General features: G+C 40.0%; 1 long non-coding RNA gene and 1 gene segment (V, D, J or C); one reads left to right on the top strand and one right to left on the bottom strand.

Annotated features, from left to right (window-relative positions):
• Positions 1–4413: 4413 nt before the first annotated feature.
• Positions 4414–6007, bottom strand: LOC308117750 (Ig kappa-b4 chain C region-like). The segment is given in 2 exons: positions 5976–6007; positions 4414–4923 (listed from the first exon to the last, which is right to left on the bottom strand).
• A 475-nt stretch (positions 6008–6482) lies between these two features.
• LOC308117751 lies at positions 6483–12059 on the top strand. The gene is made up of 3 exons (XR_013935848.1): positions 6483–6615; positions 6723–6797; positions 10595–12059. It is a non-coding gene; the product is annotated as an uncharacterized lncRNA (long non-coding RNA).
• The last annotated feature ends 685 nt before the right edge of the window (positions 12060–12744 follow it).

Below are 12744 nucleotides of genomic sequence, written 5' to 3'. Positions count from 1 at the left end.
ATAATATATATATATATATATATATCTCGGTCTATGGCCCCGCTCCGCCTGCTTCTAGCTTCTGCAGCTCGACCAGAGCTTGAAGTCCGTGATTGTTGTGGTTGTTAGGTGATGTTTAGGACCACGGTGGGGGGAGGAGGGGGGCGATTACGTCATCTTTTTTTCCACGGATGATCGTCTTTGCTGAGCGTACTCCGCCGCATGTTTACTTTTTAGATGTCTTATCAAATTAGTTGTGTTAAACGAAGTAGTGGGGCTCCACCTCTCGGGACTGTGGCGAAGCAAATAGTCCAACTGGCCGCTGGACTGGTTTGGTTGTCAACCTTAAAATACCTCCAGACTGCTGACATTTTATCCACTCAATGGTTTTAGACTGCTAACCTCAGTTTACGGCAGGTTGCAAACGGGGCTCGCTTTACGGCAGCTGACGGGAAAATATATATATTTTTTAAATTAGATCGGCGGGGCGATCGGCTGGATTTGCCGATTCCCGATCATTTACAAATCAGCAATATCGGCCCCGATCCGATATCTAGCGATCTGATCGGGACATCCCTACTTTAAACCAAAGTGTCTATGCTGTCCTCACAACACGTGACAGTGTGTTGCTAGACAGCCAGCGAACCATCAAAGAAAACACTGTGCACAAGGCTTGCTTTTCTTGTTTTAGTGATTTCTAGTGTGTGTGTGTGTGTAAATATGTGAAAGTGTGTGAAAGTGTGGTTACTGTAAACATACAGAAAAAAGAACAATTACTGTCTATACATGCATGGAAAACACACTGAATTCGATATACACATGTAACACAACAGTCACTACAACAACCGATGCATTTTGAACTATACATGACCCACAGATACTTACAAAGACGAAAATTTCCCTAGGCTCAAGTGTTAAGAGCGACACAGCGTGTTCCTGTGAAGTTTCAGCCACGTTTCTGTAGTACTGCTAGCTTACCTTCACCGAGAGACAAAACAGCAAAGATCGTAGAGCGAGAGGAACACTCACTCTGCTACAACAAAAAACGATCCTCTACGGAGAAGATGAAGATGTGTCACTACATTAACTATTTAACTATAGCACACTTTTTAACAACCTTAGAAACTTCAGGACCATATAATGTCTTTAACCTAAACACATGACAGTGTCCCTCTCATTTTCTTTCTAGTTAATTTGGCACTTTTCTTGACAAAAGGCCAAACAAGTTGATCGTCACACTGATGGATTAATATCTCATCTATTGATCAAGTGATTGATGGAAAACAATCTTTAGATTCTTGTAAGTGCTGAGCTCTCAGCAGATTCTTTGACCTTTGGTAGTAAGTTCATTTTAAACGGTTGAATCTCTGTTGATTCTTTGACTTGGATGTGCAGCAGCACCGACTCCAAAGCACATTTTGTAGACGTCCTTGTAAAGCTTCACTTCCTCTCTTCCTGTTGTCCTTCTGTCACACATCAGCCCTGACACTGCCTCACTTCTTCAACCTCTCTGTGGACTGTCCATCCCTCTGGACGCTTGACCTCAGAGCCTCACCACCTCTGCTCTGAGCTTCTTCTCCTGTCTCTTCTCTCACATGTTCTGTCTTTTCTCTGCTGTGCAGACCTCCACCTCTCCTTTCCTCAGACCATCATGAAAAAAGGAAACGTCCTGGATACCATCAATGAAGTCACCATCATCCATGTCTTCACCTTCCTCATCCCCTGTGTCAGACCGGCTGCTGGACTTCTGGACTGACCCCTCCTGACTCACCCTCTTAGAAGCATGAAGTGTCTGTGGGGAGTCATTCTTTACTCCCACAAATCTTCCTGCTGCTTCAGCCACAAACTTAATAACATCTGACCTTGATTTCTGCTGAACCGTATGGCTGTTAACGCCAGCGTTTCCACTCATTTAGTTTTAGATGTGATAAAATTATTCTCAATTCTTTGATTTTCCATGTACGGACGATGATTCTGGACACATTAAAGATGCATTAACGTTTTGTAAATGACGTCTTTAAAGTCAAAATCCTGATTTTATTTATTTTACTTTAATATAATATTCTCAGAATAAAGTCAAAATTCAGACTTTTTAAGTCTCCAAGGAGAAACTCACCACTTTGATAACTTTTCATCTGGTGAATACAACTATGTACATGAGTCAATGTTTTATCAGCATTATCAATTGTCATTGTCATTGTTAATGCTCTCATTGCTGCACTGTTTAGCGCTCTCGCTTGACAGAAGGTTGTGGGTTCAAATCCAGCTGGAGGTGTTTGTGGAATTTCCTTGTGTTTCCTCAGGGTTCTCTGGTTTCCTCCCACATTCCAAAAAACTGCATGTAATGTTAATGCTAAATGAAGTGTCTGTGTGTGTCCTGTGGAAGACTGATGACCTGTCCTTTCTCTTTTCAAACGTATTTTCATTGACGTCCATAAGACGTCCAGACAAGACGTGAAAACAACGTCCAAGAAAGACGTCTAAAAAACGTTCATTCTGGCTCGTCTGAGGACGTCTTCTGGATGTCAAATATTGACGTCTATATGATGTCCAGAAAAGACATCCAGACAACGTCCAAGAAAGACGTCTAAAAAACTTTCATTCTGGCCCCTCTGCAACTGCAACGTGAAATAAGTGTCGGTCACGCTGCTGCTTCAACCAATCAGGTTTTGATATTGATGCTCTTTTTGTTTTTTAATTGATTCATTTTATTTTATTTTATTTCATTTTTTACTTTATTGCCCAAATGGGGGAACATCCAAACAGAGCAAACAAACATCAAACAACAAAAACAAACAATTTTAACAGACGATGCTCACAAATAATACATTAGTATAATCTTAAGCTCCATGGTATGAACTTATAAAGATAACTATAACAAATACAAATAAGGATGACATTATTTATTTTAAAAGAAAAGTATAATTAAAAAAAAAGAAAACACAAAAGGGACGAGGGAAGCAGAGGGTCTCATTACTCTTTTTGGAATAATTCTTTAAATAACTCAATAATTTTATTACTTTTTTCTGTGTTTATGTTACTTAGTGTTTTAATGTGTTTCTTTAAATTCAATATAAAACTGAACATAATCTGGGTTTACCTTTGCTAATCTGCATTTGCGAATGGGAAATTTTCCAACTAGAATTATTAAATTAATTATAAATTCTATGTCTATATTTTTGTAATTAAAATATGCAATTACACTTTTACAATCAATTTGAGCATGATTTTAGTTTTACATAGTGTATAATTCTCAGTCCATAAGGTATTTGAATAGGAACAGTAAAACAATTAATGATTAATGATTTGGGATTAATGAGTTTTTTTTCACTTTCTAAAAATTTGGATAAGTTTATATTTGTTAAATATATGTTGTGCAAAATATTGATATGTACTTGCTTAATTTTATTGACAATACAAAATCTGTATGGCAATAACCAAGCTCTCTGCCAATCAATGTCTGTTAAGATAAAAATCCCAAAAGATTTTCCTCTGGGACTTATTCTCCTTTTCTCATAAAAACAGTTTCTTTTATGTTTATTACTTCAGTTTTGATTCAAAATGTCTCAACCTTTAATAAACAGCAGGTTTTATGACACAAATAGATATTGGTGACTCAGGACCCGCCAGCAGGCCTCGGGTGACGTCAGCGTATTCAAGCCCTCCGATTGGCTCGTCAGAGAGTTCACTCTCCAGCGCCAGCTGACTGCATCTGGAGGGAGCTGCATTAACAATATTATAGTTGTGTTTGTTTAATAGTGGTTTTGTACACCGACAATGGCTAAAGGAGAAGATAAAGAGATGTGGTAGCAGATTTATTGTCAAAACACTTTTCAAGTGGGACTTTTCCTAGAGGTCATTGAACGCACCGCAGGGCTCCAAGCACACAGAGGTCCGGTACAATTTACTTGTGCTCACTACAAGTTCCATGGCAGGATTCAGGATTATGTGATTCGCCATTATATTATTTTCAAACCACGAAAAACGTTTGTCACCGTCCACGGCCCCCAGGAATTCTGGGAAAAACAGCGGCTTTTTTTATGAAGCTGAAACAGAAGGAGACTTGAACTTTGATTCTTTTCATCCATAAAGGTATTTATTCTGGCAACACGAGTATCTATCTGTGATGCAAAGGCTTTTTATACTGCATCTCTGCATGATGACCTGGTTTTTGTAGCCATAAAAAAGTGATTGAGGGGTGGATTGACTCAGACCAGCACTAGTGAAGGCCGAGGTCTGAAATGCAAGGCTGCCACTGTTACAATCTAATCCTACCATTTATAGGACATGCAAATACGTTTCAACTTCCAGCTTTTATTGAAAGATATAAATAAGGATGTGAGGATATAAACACTCTCATATAATATTTTTACATTCATCCATCTTTGCCATGATTATTTTATTGTTGTAAAAAAGTCATGAAAGACCAAAGATTGAGGTGAAAACTGTCTTTATTTTGTCAAAGCTTGAAGAAAATGATGATGAAAGAAGATGAATATTGATGAAGTCAGTTTGCTTTGATGATAGAAGAAAGTGAAAGAGGGTGAATGACAGAGGTGAGATCAGTGTGAGAGTAAAAGCAGTGTGAGAGTCCCAGTGAGTCCGGTCAGGACTGGGAACACTGGTCTCTCCTCAGTGTCTCTCTGAGGGGAGTCTGGGAGCCCCGGGTGGCCTCACAGGTCACAGAGCCCACCTTCCTCCACTGGTCTGCAGGGAGCCTCAGGGTGCTGCTCCAGCTGTAGAGGCCGTCCTTCTGCAGCACCCCGGGGCTCCTGCTCTCCTCCCAGCTGCTGCTGCTGCTGCTGCTGCTGCTGTCCTCCACCTTCCAGCTCAGACTCCAGTCTGAGGGGAAGCCCTCGTTGGCCAGGCACATGAGCGTGGCCTTCCCCTGCTGCAGCTCCTCTCTGGAGGGGGGCAGCACCGTCAGGGTGGGGCGGGTATCACCTAGGAGACACCAATCAAATTAGAGGACAGGGAGCACCCAGCTGTCAATCAACCAGCACACACCTGGACAGCTTTAGTGGGAGACAGCTGATTTGGTCCTGGAAGAAGTTGCTGTCAGAGGCTTTTTCTGCTCCAGCAGTCACTCACTCACACATTGTTTCACTTCCCTTTAAGAAGCCTCTCATGCACATCAGCACAGAGAGAATCATCCAACCCTTTGACCTGAAATACCTCAAACTACACAGGAAGGAACACAAGCTGATGTCTCAACGTTTACTCTTCATTTGCATCAACGTTATCAGAAAGTTTACACTTTACAACGTATGACTGGAAACTTTAACATGAACTTCAAATCTAAATTAATATTTTCAATTATTAGGAGCAAAATGTGAAAAAAACAGTAAATAAAGATAACTTCTCAGGAGGATTTGATTATTCTACATTTATCATCAGTATTTCTATTTTACTGTAAAATAACAATATTAATGATGCATTTTAAAGTAAGAAGAGAAACAGAATTGGGAAACATTCTATAGAACCAAGAATAAATCCAGCTGTGATGAAGAGACACTCAATAAAACAAGAAGAATAAAACCTGCACACATTCCAACACAAACACATTTCAAACAGTGGACATGTCAACTAAAACTCAGCCCAAAGACAGACCAGTGCACCAGAAATGTCCCTAAATACACAGGTCAGTGTAAAAACAGCTTCAACATGAGACTGGTAGAGTTAAAACAGTGTGTTCCACAGCCATCAGGCTCTAACTGAGCACATTTAAAGACTGACAAGATCTTTTGTTTTGTCATTTAATCCTAATGAGATTTTAATCCGGTGTAAATTTAAAACTAATAACTTTTCTCTGTGATCAAATTAAAGTGAAACAGAGCTGAGCTAAACTACATGAAATCAATGGAGATTAAAACTTGATCACTACAATAATTATTAAGAAAAAAAAACATCTTTCTAATCTCAAATCATTCAAAACAAGGTTTAATGTATGAATTGGAATTATTTAGTTGAAAGTATTAAAAGGAGAATAAACTTACTTCCAACATCCAGTCTGGTTCCTCCACCGAACGTGTACCACAGTGATACAAACTCATTGAGCCGCTGTACAAAAACCTCTGACTGTAGAGAGACGCCACTCTCTGATTCTGAAACCAACAAACTCACCAAAACAACTTTTACCACCTGATCCTAACGGAACACAAGAGAACAGTTCTTTCATCTGCAATGTCTACTTGAAATACATATATTTATAGAGATTGTTTTAAAGATTATTTTCTATTTTTTTCTATTATGTCTATTGGAATTTATTCCTGAAGGGATTTAACAGCAAAAACAGAAAATGTAAAAAAATAAATGTAAATGTAAAACTACAGACGTATCTTTAATTATTCAGTTTAATTCCTTAATATTGTCATTAAAGTTTGAATCCAGAGTGAAAGTGAGAGATGAAAGTGATCCAGGTCCCTGTTGGAGTCAGTCAGAACATTTCCATAGAGCCACTTTGCATCAGCAGCACCATGCTCCAGTGCTCTGGGAGAGTTTATAGTCCTGACAGTTGAAGACTGGATGACTGACAGCCGTCCTTCATGACAACAGAAGACAGAGAAATCCTCCTCATCAGAAACATGAGTGTGATCTGCGTCCTCATCTGGACTCTCCTCTGCTGCTGCTTCACAGGTAAAGTCCAGAGAATCAAACTCCTCTCCTCTGTCAACATCCGTCCCTCTGAAATGAAGCCCACAAAACCATGAGGCTGCTTGATGTTTCTGTCTGTGTTTCCTCAGAGTCCAGAGGCCAGGTCACAGTGACTCAGCCTGCAGCAGTCAGCTCTGCTCCGGGAGCCTCCGTCACCATCACATGTAGGACCAGTCAGAAAGTTTATGTTTATGGTGCTGGTCACTGTTTAGCCTGGTACCAACAGAGAGATGGACAACCTCCTAAATTGCTCATTTACTGGGCCAGCTATAGAGAATCAGGGACTCCAGATCGTTTTACAGGCAGTGGATCAAACTCTGACTTCACTCTGACCATCAGTGGAGTTCAAGCTGAAGATGCTGCAGTTTATTACTGTCAGAGTTTTCATTACATCAACAGTCAGTGGGTGTTCACACAGTGAAAAACCATCGTACAAAAACCTCCCTCAGTCAGACTGAACAGAAACTGACTGCTGCACACTGATACACTTCACTGAACACACACACACACACACACACACACACACACACACACACACACACACACACACACACACACACACACACACACACACACACACACACACACACACACACACACACACACACACAGGTCTACTGAGCGCAGAGTTCAACACCACTTCATACCAAACTAAAGTTTGTGCAGAAGTTTTGAGCTCCAACATCTTCATGACAACCATATACTGTAGGATCCCATCTTGTGAAAAGGTTTAACACGGGGAATAGCCTCTGATTAAATCATTTAATAAACTAAACTGTGTCTCGGTGGGGAGTTGAACACGGGCCTACTAATTGCAAGGAAAGAATTCCTCCACTAGACGAGCAGCATATTGATTTACAAGTGAGATTCTCACACAGATTTTATTATGACCTTACACTCACTTTACCTCCAGTTTCTCCTCTAAAGTCAGAGTTTTACATTTATACACCAGTAAATAATTAACCTCATTCATTTGGATTCTTAACTGTTAGCTCTCGCGGCGCATAAGCTGGCGTCACAACTCACTCAGTTACCTTGAAAAAGTAATCCAATTACTGATTACTAGTTATTCCTTGAAAAAGTAACTTAGTTACCTTACTGATTACTTGTTTTTAAAAGTAACTAAGTTAGATTACAAGTAATCTTATAGTTACTTTCAGCAGCTGCCAACAACATGCCCCCCTCAATCTCAACATAAAAATGACAACTGGTTTTACCAGAAACTGAGTTCTGATCACTGCCTGGCCTCCTGCTGATACAGATTTAACCTTTGACCTTCATTCTTTGTTGTATTTATATCCGACTCATGGTTTTATTATCAGATTTTTACTATTACTGGTATTTATTAGTACATAGTTTAGTCTATTGTTGCACTATTTATCTGTTTTCAATAGAGCAATAGTATTTATTTGTTTGCACAACCTGCTCTATGCAACATTTTAATGACAGAGTAACGTGTTATTAATTAATGCGTTACCGGCATGACTGTGGCTATGTCCCGCTGGTCTTCCCTCCCCCTCTCTCTAACTGGTAACTTGGTAAAGATGGTGATTCTCCCTAAATTTCTTTATTTGTTCCAACACATTCCAATTTTTATAAGAAAATCTTTTTTTTTAACAGATCAGACAATAATATAATGTTTGTGGTTGAACCAGACTCCTTGCATCAAAATAATTATTCTACAACTTCCCAAAAAGCGGGACGGTCTTGCACGACGTAACATCATACAATACTATTGGTCATGCAATATTAATAAGCTCTGTCATTGGCTGGACAATGAAGCCGACACAGATCCTTCATGGGCTCAAATAGAACGGCGATCTTCAAGGTTCTCTCTCCAGTCCCTCCTCACTTCTCGTCTCCCTGTTAACATTCATAACATCTAACAGAACCCTGTTGTCAACAATTCTTTGAAAATCTGGCTGCAGTTCCGTAAATATTAAAGCTTGAATAACCCCTCAATTTAAGAACTGATTGTTAAAAACCATCTATTTCCGCCCTCCCTATCACATCCTGCATTTTAAATCTGGCAAAACAAGGGCCTGGGGCCTCATTTATAAAACACTGCGTAGGATTCCTACTAAAAATGTTGGTGCGCTCTAAAGCTGAAAATGGCGTGCGCCCAAACAAATTCAGATTGGTGAAACCGTGCGTATTGCACTTTCCTGTTATAGATCACAGTCCACCTGGAAGGTCCCACAGTTGATGTCCCGCCCTCAACACGTCCACTTTTAACCATAAATGGTCGATGCAAAGTGTCTCGTCAATATCTTTGCATCTCAATCGGCCCGTTGATCGCCGGCATTTGACGCTAAATCCTGAGAGAAAAGAAAAGAAAAGGAATTTTACAGAGAGAGAAATAGTCATGGAGGAGGTGGAGGTCAGGAAAATTATATTAGTTGGTGGTCACCAGTGTTGCCACAGTTACCTTGCAAAAGTAATTAGATTACTGATTACTAGTCACTCGCCTTAAAAAGTAATTTAGTTACTTCATTGATTACTTGTTTTTAAAAGTAACTAAATTGGATTACAAGTAACTTTTTAGTTACTTTCAACAGTTGCCGACACCGCCCCACGTCTCTAAATAAAAAGGACAACTGGTTTGGCCACAAAGTGAGTTCTGATCACTGCCTGGCCTCCTGCTGATCCAGATTTAACCTTTGACCTTCATTCTTTGTATTTATATCTGACTCATTTTGTAATTATCAGATTTTTACAATTACTGGTATTTATTTACCCAGTTGTAGTCTGTTGTTGACCTTTTAATTACCCCTCTTGAGGAGAAATCAAGTCTTTCATTGATTGATTGATTGAAAAAGAAAAAAATGTCAAAAGAGTTCAACATCTCTGCAGTTGTGTTCTTGTGGCAATGATATGGTTTAGTGTTGACATTTCTTAGTTTCCGTTGTTTCGTGTCACCTGAACGCACCGTTAGAGCGAGTTGGTCTGTGATTGGCTGAGAGTGGAGAAGGGGGCGGGTCAGGTCGGACTGCATGCACTGCGTATGTCTGTGGCCGTTTCCCAATTCTTAGAGCGCCAGTGTGTACTCGCTTACGTCACGAGTAACTACTTGCAGCGTCCTCGGAAGTGCGGAAATGCAAATTTACGAGGACGCATCGGCGTTAATGGAGAATTGGAACACGAGTACTTCATGACGCTGTGGCTGTCATGGCTGGATGATGGACCCTGAAGCTGAGGAGGAGGAGGAGGAGGAGGAGGAGGAGGAGGAGGAGGAGGAGGAACCTGTTTCCTCTCTGGTTCAGCAGGAAGGTGATTTGTACCTGATATTTTATATGATGATCTAAATTTTAGAACATTATTGTAAAATAGTACCTTTTCTGTCACATACATGCGGTGTATGTTACAGTGTATTGTACCGTGTATAGTACTGTGTTTAGTACCGTGTACAGTACTGTATAAAGTACAGTGTATAGTTCCGTGTATAGTACAGTGTTACTATTACTTCTACCTCCTATACAGCCTTTATTTTACTCTTCATCTCCTTGGAGTTCAGTAACAACAAAAGCAGCTGATCAGAAATGTCCTACTAATACAAACAATTATTTTACTGTTTTAATGAAGATCCTTGATGTTTATTAAATAATTAACCAGCTTTTCTTACCTGCTGCTTGTTGTCATCCTTCTGGTCATGTCATTAATATGTACTGTATTACATTTGTCTAATATACATCCTACAGTTAATCACTCCAATCATTAGTTGTAACAACTTCTCTTTAGAATAAATACATAAATGGTTTATACTGTGTGAGAGTAAATACATAAATACACACATGGCTTACACTATCGAGCAAAGAAAGATATCAAGCAGAAGATAAAGGAACATTTATTTAATAAACTTCAGCAGAACCTACAACAGTAAAAACACAAGTTAGAAACATTATGTACACAGAAAAATGACATTGTTTTTAAAAATTCTAAAGTTCTTTCTTTTATTTCCCAGGAACCCCTGCAGTGATACACAGGTCCATAATGTTCCTATCCTGGAACCTTTCTCTCCTGGAGGTGTCGTGACTCCAGCTTCAGGGTTTCCAGGAGCATCGTTATGTTGATACTGATGTTCCTGCTGGTCATCAGGTATTCTGCTGTACTGCTGATTGATGGTGTCACCTTCTAATTCTTCCTCCTGCTGGTCATCAGGTATTCTGCTGTACTGCTGGTTGATGGTGTCACCTTCTAATTCTTCCTCCTGCTGGGGCCGTTGATGGAGCCACATTCTAATTCCTCCTCCTGCAGAGCCACAACACATCTGTTACCTAAACAACAAACTTTTCCCCTCTATCATAGTGGAGTTATTTGTCATACCACAGGAGGTTTATTGAAAGTTGAATTGTGTTCATTTTGTCGTTCTAAACCTCATATATTATAGACTCTTTTTTAATGACACCGGTCACCTGATAAAGACCGACATGTCATCACAACCTTATGAAGCTCTGAGGAAGACTACAGATGCAGCTGAAACATGCCAGCAAGGTAGAATCTTTCCTGCATCTACCTGTTGTTAAAAAAGACTCTGTAATATATGAGGTTTATTGACGTGTACATTGGCAACTGGGGATCTGTGCAGGATGCTCTTGTCCTGCACAGATCCTCCATGTACCAGCAAGTATTAGTACCAGCTGGGTGATGGAGGAAGTGCTATATCTACTAGTTACTTTCTGCTGGCTGATGGAGGAAGTACTATATCTACCAGGTACTTTCTGCTGGCTGATGGAGGAAGTACTATATCTACCAGGTACTTTCTGCTGGGTGATGGAGGAAGTACTGTATCTACCAGGTACTTTCTGCTGGGTGATGGAGGAAGTACTGTACCCATGCCTGCAGCACACAGTTGTTATTATATCACTGTACTGGCAACCTGCTTTATCTCAATAATCACAGTCATGAACACGAAGGAAAAAATAAATTCTGATTCATGATTACATCAAAATATATCAAATGTTTTCCATGTGAATTTTAACTGACAGGCAGGTTGAAACCCAACAGACACCAGGTCAAACCTGCTGGTGCTCCATCTTTCTGAGAGCCTGGAGAGACGTCCTCTTGTTGCTGCCTGTCTGTGTGGCATCAGGTGACATCATGGAGGTGGTGGAGGAAGTTCCAGGGATGATGATGGAGACGACCAAGTGACACTGAGGATGCCCAGAGGGACCTGGCAGGAAGTGATCTGCGAGCGAGACTGTTCAGCTGCCTGCTGCTGAAGAACGACCTGCAGGCCTCAGAGAGGAGAACCACATCTAGACAGGAAGCTCTCCTCATGTACTCATGTTCTCTAGTCATGTGTAAATATATGTAGATAGATGGATAAAGACAGAGAGATCAACAGACTGTAAATGATTGTTTATGACTGTAAAATATAGAACTGAACATTTCTCTGTTTCATTTGATAAACAATGTAATGTTGCTTTAAAGAAGAAATTGTCTGGGGTGAATTTCAACAATTATGAGGTCTATGAGGAGGACATTAGACAAAAAGAATGACACACTACCAATTCAGTAAGTTATTAACACATGTATGAATAAAGTATATACATGTAATAATTCAAGCATCAAAAACAATCCTCACTCCCATCCTCATCTGGAGGAGTTCCTCTTCTCCACTGGACCAGGCTTCAGGTTCCTCAGTAGTCCTGGATTCAAATAGTGCATGGTGTTAGTTTGAATCCACAGCATCCTTCAGTAACCAGTAGATTCTCCAGTAGAACCAGTAGAACCTCCAGTAGAACCAGTGGAACCAGTAGAACCTCCAGTATGATGGGTAGAAATCTTTAGTGCAATTGAGACAAAACACTATGGCCAGTAGAACCTTCACCTCTCAGTCAAGTTAAATAGTTTTAAACATAATCTTTCCCCTCAGCAGCAAATATAAATGTAGATGAACACTGTTAGATTTACACTAAAACAATTATATCTCATGTTTAACCACAGTAGAGAACCACAGCCAGCCTCGTCTCAGTCTGGATCCACAATCTCCGAAAACCTCAGAACAAATGTTTAAGTAAGCGTGATCTTGAAATATCAACCTCATAACAACATTTTATAACAACTATAGTCTGGCCTAAAACACTCTTAAACCTACACTCTGTTAAACAA

The sequence above is a fragment of the Lipophrys pholis genome (genome assembly GCF_963383615.2).
Source record: "Lipophrys pholis genome assembly, chromosome: 12".
NCBI classification, from domain to species: domain Eukaryota; kingdom Metazoa; phylum Chordata; class Actinopteri; order Blenniiformes; family Blenniidae; genus Lipophrys; species Lipophrys pholis.
Note: the sequence above shows the minus strand (reverse complement) of the source record. Positions and strands in the feature narration are given on the sequence as shown.